The sequence below is a fragment of the Chaetodon trifascialis genome, chromosome 11, assembly GCF_039877785.1.
Source record: "Chaetodon trifascialis isolate fChaTrf1 chromosome 11, fChaTrf1.hap1, whole genome shotgun sequence".
NCBI lineage: Eukaryota > Metazoa > Chordata > Actinopteri > Chaetodontiformes > Chaetodontidae > Chaetodon > Chaetodon trifascialis.
The window spans coordinates 14,924,569-14,930,568 of NC_092066.1; positions in this window are offsets into that span (position 1 = coordinate 14,924,569).

Consider the following 6,000-nt stretch of genomic DNA (forward strand, 5'->3'; position numbering starts at 1 on the left):
TCTGCTCTCCTCTACTCATCACTACCACACTGCTCTCCCCTGTAACTCCGCTACATTCTGTCGTAACTCTGCACGGTGATGGAAATGGTGGTATAATGAAAGAATTAAACAAGTAGGTGAGCTCTTTATGTTTTCATCGCTGCAGGTAAGACTTGCCCTAGTTGGCCTGATAATAGAGTGCGTTTCAGTCTTATTGCCTCACTCTGAGGAGAATCTGACTAAATGATCATGACGATCTGCAGACTCACTCCTTAACCTACTTTACTCCAGTTTTAACCCTGTTTCATCATCCAGGTCTTCTTCTGTGCATTTTTTTTCCAGCCTCATTCTGTTTTGAAAGCAAGCTGCTAAAAGACATGCTCCACTTTCGCCGACCAATGACGCCTCAGTATGTTCAAGGACTGTATTTCATAACAGAATAAACACCTCATGAAGCCTTTCATAATGCTATGTCCCTGTCTGCTTTCTGCCTTCTCTCCTCCGCTTCCTGGTGAAATAGAAAACATGGGCTTTACTTATTTCCAATCACTGCGAACAGGATGCTTTGCACAGAGATGCACGGTGAAAGAGGATGTCAGATGTAGCCCGCAAGAAAAATCAAATCAGAACAAATTATAATGACAAAGGCCACAACAGATAGCTCAAACTATCCTGCATAGCAGACCTATCAGCATGCGGAATAATGCTGAAATAAATTGGATGCAATGGACAATTTCACAGTATTTAGCAGTGAGAAATAAGGCTCCTTCAGTAAAAATGGTTCAAAATAACAAAAAAGCTTCTCGGAGAAGCTTTAAAACTGTTTTGTTGCTGATGTTGATTAGATTTTTTTTTTTCCAAAAAAAACCCCTGGAAATTAAGTCTGAAAATGTAAATCAACTCCCTGTCTCTCACTCTCGCTCTCTTTGTCTCACACACACACATACATGCACGCACACACATGTTTGATGCCTTGAATGAAAATACCCATCTGTTTGTTTTTCCTAATTACATCACATTTGGCTTGTCAGAACAGGAACACAGCATGAATCCAACATATTTTCTAAAGCACATAACTCCACTGGAAATATTGTGCATCTTGAAGGCACATGGCTGCTTAAGTGCCAATTAGTGCCATACAATCCCATACCCACCATGCAGGGAAATGGCACTTTTTTGCTGTCTGGCCCTACATTAGATGGAGATTCTCCAACTGAAAAGAATACTTGTTCATGTGACAGAAACCCATCAGCGGTATTCAGAAATATGATGCAAAGGAGCAAGTCAGGTGATGATATTGAGCTCGCACATGGAGGAAGTCAAGGTGGGTGAATGGGTAAACAAAGCTTTGGACTTTAAAGCAGGAGACTACACAATTTTTCCCCAAAGAAACATAATATAAACAGGGCAAACTAGCTGGCCTGGCTTGGTCCAAAGGCAACGACTCCACATACCAGAACCTCTAAAGCTCATTAAGTAAAGTTTCACTGTGTAGGACTTAGTTACATCTAGTGGCGAGGTTGCAGATTGCAGCCATCTGAACTTACCTTGCTTGGCGGGCTCTGTGGACTTAAAGAGATCAGTCTAAGGTAACAAAGTAATGGAAACTTAATCATGATTCATTTCTACCATAGACCCCTTTAAATCTTACACTGGACTTTAAACGTGCATCTCGTTTGTTGAATCTGTGAGTAAAAATTTGAATTTGCCTTCTATTGTAGGTTACATGCTAGGCTAGTTCTCAGCTCTGAGCAGAGCAAATTATTGTTTTTACACTTTTAGATGGAAAATGATAACTCGTGAGCTTCAGAAGTTCTGGTGTGCTTGGATACTTTTGGACAGAGCTAAGCTAACTGACATGCAAGTGTTACCAGAGAGCATATTTTACAGAATGTCAAACTATTCCTTTAAACAGACGGCAAGAAGTAGTAGTTTGCGTGCACACCATTGTTGCTAAAATTTGCCCTTCACGCCTCACTTTCATTCTGAGGAACCTGGCCGTCCTTCATTTGTCCACTGGACTCTTAACATCTTTCTCCCCTGTCTGTGTTGCGCTGTTCTGTCTGTCTGGCGAGGTGAGGGCGACGTGTTGTGTGAGGATTATGCGGACAGGCCTATAAATCCTTCAATCACAGAAATATCCGTGCTGCACGCTGCTGCAAATCACAGCAGGATGCATTGTATCGCCCTTGACTGAACGGTCAGATACCTTAAAGCAAAAGAACAGTACACATTTATTTCTCCCCATATTTTATTGATTTTTAGGTTTAAGGCTGATATACCTCCACTCACACCTGGCCAGCTGGCTAACAATCCCATTGATCACTGGTCTTTAACCTCCTGGGTAAAGAAGGTCAGTCTAATTGAAACCTCAGCAGCCTCAAGAGAGCTGAACTGTGCTGAACTGTGACATTCACAGAGTCTTGATACTGGGTCGCCACCTTTGGCCCTCTGTCTCCTCCTTCTGCAGCACTGAGCGACTAATGGTCTCATCACTGCATTGCAACCACTGTTTTTCACGTCCTCAGCTCCTTTTCTTGCTCTCTTCTGTCACTTCTGTGCTAATAAATGTTGTTGGAGCTCTCTTGAAGGACACTAAGTTGCTACTGCTTGTCCTTGGTGCGCCAGTAAATTGCACCTCAGAGTCGGTTTGACCCGGCTGACAGACAGAATGTGATGAGCAAGGCTTCTCAAACTTCTCTAACACCTTTCACAAGGACTGAATTAAATATGTGAAATAAACCTTGAGAAATTTCCGGGGTGCAGTCCAGCTGAAACTCTCATTGTTGATCTACATTTAAAATTCCTTCTCTGTCCTTCTTCTCAAAGTGTTTTATTGTACTTTATCTTGAGACTGAAACATAACCTGCCTGAAACCGCAGGATGATGTTGCAGTAGCTCATAGAGTGGTGTTTTAGGGCCATCTAGTGGAGGTATTTGGTGTCACATGATTTTTACAGTCTGCCAGTAGAAACAGAACAAAAACAGACGTGACAAAGAGGAAAGAGGAAGATAAAAACAGACAAGAGACAATATGCATTGAAAAAAAAGGAGAATCAAGTGAACAATTCACCAAATAAAAGTTACAAACTTAAGAGAAATATGTATATATGACCAGCAGAGACTGTGACTATGATCGTCAGCTGGTCTCTGGAAGAAGTGCTGGAATAAAAATGGGATGTCATATCGACCAAGCCATGAACAAAGAAGACATTTTGCATTTGAATTGTAAATGTTCAGCTGGTTTACAGGATTCAGTAAGACCCACATTTATTGCTTTTATTGAGTGGTGAAAAGTAACTAAGTACTTTTACTCAAGTACTGCCCTTCAGTGCAAATTTGAGGCGTTTTTACTTGAGTATTTTATTCTGTTACTTTGTACTTGTTCTCCGCTGTATTTTAGATGAAAGTATTTTTTTTTACACCACTGTTTTCACCCTGACCAACTACAACAATAACATGACATTTATTATATAATTTAGTACACACACAGGTGCCATTTGCAGTACTTTTACTTTTGATGCCCTTGGTAGATTTTGCCAATCATACATAATATTATGTACTTTTACATAAGTAGCATTCTCAGTACAGGTGTTTTACTTCTAATTTTGTGATTTTACACTGAAATATTGTGACTTTTACTTGAAGAATTAGAAGAATTATTGTTCTTCCACCATTGTAATGTCATAGATTAAACATTAAAATGGTCAAATTTAACTCCCTCTGGATAATCTACAGGAATAAAATGTTGTTTTAATGTTACTAATTGGTGTAAATAAAGCAATAATATAATGCATCTGATTTTTTTTTTTCTAGTAAATGCTTATTACTAACTTTACTCAAGAAAATGAGAACTATTCCTGAGGTTGTCATAAATATCAATACTACAATACTTTTTCAATGCGAACAATATGATCAGTGCAAAGTACCAAAACTGTGAAACAAAAAAAAAGGGCATCAAGGGGCTCCTGCCCCTTTGCCCCTTGGTGCCCAAAGTGCCCCTCCAAAGTGTTTTTTTTTTCCTTGTAAGTGTGTGTGTGTGTGTGTGTGTGTGTGTGTGTGTGTGTGCGCGCGTGTGTGTGTGTGTGTGTGTGTGTGTGTGTGTGTGTGTGTGTGTGTGTGTGTGTGTGTGTGTGTGTGTGTGTGTGTGTGTGTGTGTGTGAAAGGCCGTCTGTGTGACCCAAAATAATAATAAATAAAACAAAATAATAATAATTTAGATCTTAGATCTACCTTGGTCGGTCACATGATCCACAACGTGCCCTCACTCTGCCGTCGCTGCCCTGACGTGCCCTCCTGCCTATCGCTGAGCTGCTGGAGAGGGCCACTGCTAGTCTAGCAAAGAAGACCCGAGGGAGTAAACAACTGGTCCGGTGAATAGGTTTTGCAGCGGTATTCATTTGTGCACGGTTTCTGTATGTTATGTTTCTGTATGAATTTGAATTTTGATTTTATCAACCTCTCATTTAAACATATCAGTACTTGTTTGTTTATAACATTTACACACAAATTAAATATAATATGCATGCAAATTATAGAACTTTTAGAACCTTGCTGTCGAAGTCGATAGTCAAACTGAATAAAAGCACAAAAATAGCCTCCTCACCAACCCCCTCAACAGAAGCTGTTCAGTGTGCCCCATCAGGTAAAACAGAGACTAATTTTGCTTTGCACTGGCCTCTAACAGATATATGAGGTGTGGACAATGATATGGTATGTTGTGATTCCATGTTACATTCTTTATGAATATGGGTTGCTACCATTCAACCGGTTATATTGCAAGGTATGTTTCTGTGTGGTCACCGGCCCCTCCAAAGGTCTCTGCACAGCCCTGACTGTATTTCTTGGGGATGGACACATAGTGAGTATCTATTTAGGTAAATTAATGTGTTAATGTTCCAAGCGCTCTGTTAAAATTATCTCCACACATCTGAAAGACAAATCAGAGTCCCAGATTCCAGTTAAAGTCATCAGGAGCAGAGTTTTCTGTGCTGTTCACATCTTGACCAACAGAGGTCACCTGCTGCCTCTGTGGCTGCCTCCTCATGTGAGCCTCTCCCCCTCGGATGGAGCTGCGCTCCACCTCCCATTCATCAATCTTCTTTTATTCACAGTGACAAAAGAGACATCAAATAGGGAGGTGTGGGAAAACACAACAATGCATTTCAGAACACAGACACTGGCTAATATATGCAAAGTGGGAATAAAGCGAGTCCAGGCGCTCACTCTGTGTGTGTGTGTGTGTGTGTGTGTGTGTGTGTGTGTGTGTGTGTGTGTGTGTGTGTGTGTGTGTGTGTGTGTGTAAATTGGTTCGTATTAATAATTTACATGCCTTTTTCTTTCATTTTTGCATCTGTGTACATATAATACAATATTTTAACCTCTACATCTCACAAAGTGAGCTACAGTTTTCAAACTGTGTTGGGTATGTTCCTCCACAGACATTTGGGACTCATGACACAGGGACCAACACTCACACAGTGATGCAGTACTCTTGCACCAAAATCCAAATTTTCCATTTTTGTTAGTCTCACAAGATCTGTGCCCACAGTCCACAAAATGAACCTGAAATTATCTGTCTCCCTCCTGGCTGGCTGCTCGCTGTTTCCCACCCAAATCAAAAGGGGCGAGTCGTGGGGGGTCATGTCTGGCCACCCCTCAGGAGAATAACGGGGTCTCTGTCTGCCCCCCAAACCACCAACGGTTCTCCACCATCCCTATGGCAACAGCCAAGGACCCTGGAAGGCCCCCAGACTGGGGCGTCCAAGCAGATGCCCATAATTAACGTTGCTATACGGAGGTGTCAGTCCTGCCAGTCTGCCTTACACGAAGGCAGACCCTCTCCCAGACCTGTCAGAGGCCCATAGGGCTGGGTGAAAAATGACTGCCCTGCGGTGTGTGTCTGTAAGTGTGTGTGTATGTGGTGGGTTGGGGGTGGGTTATGACTGCCCACCAGTGTCTGCCCAGTGCTGCTTAACACTGACCATCATGCAGTGGCAAAATATAAAGGTTTGGGGGGGG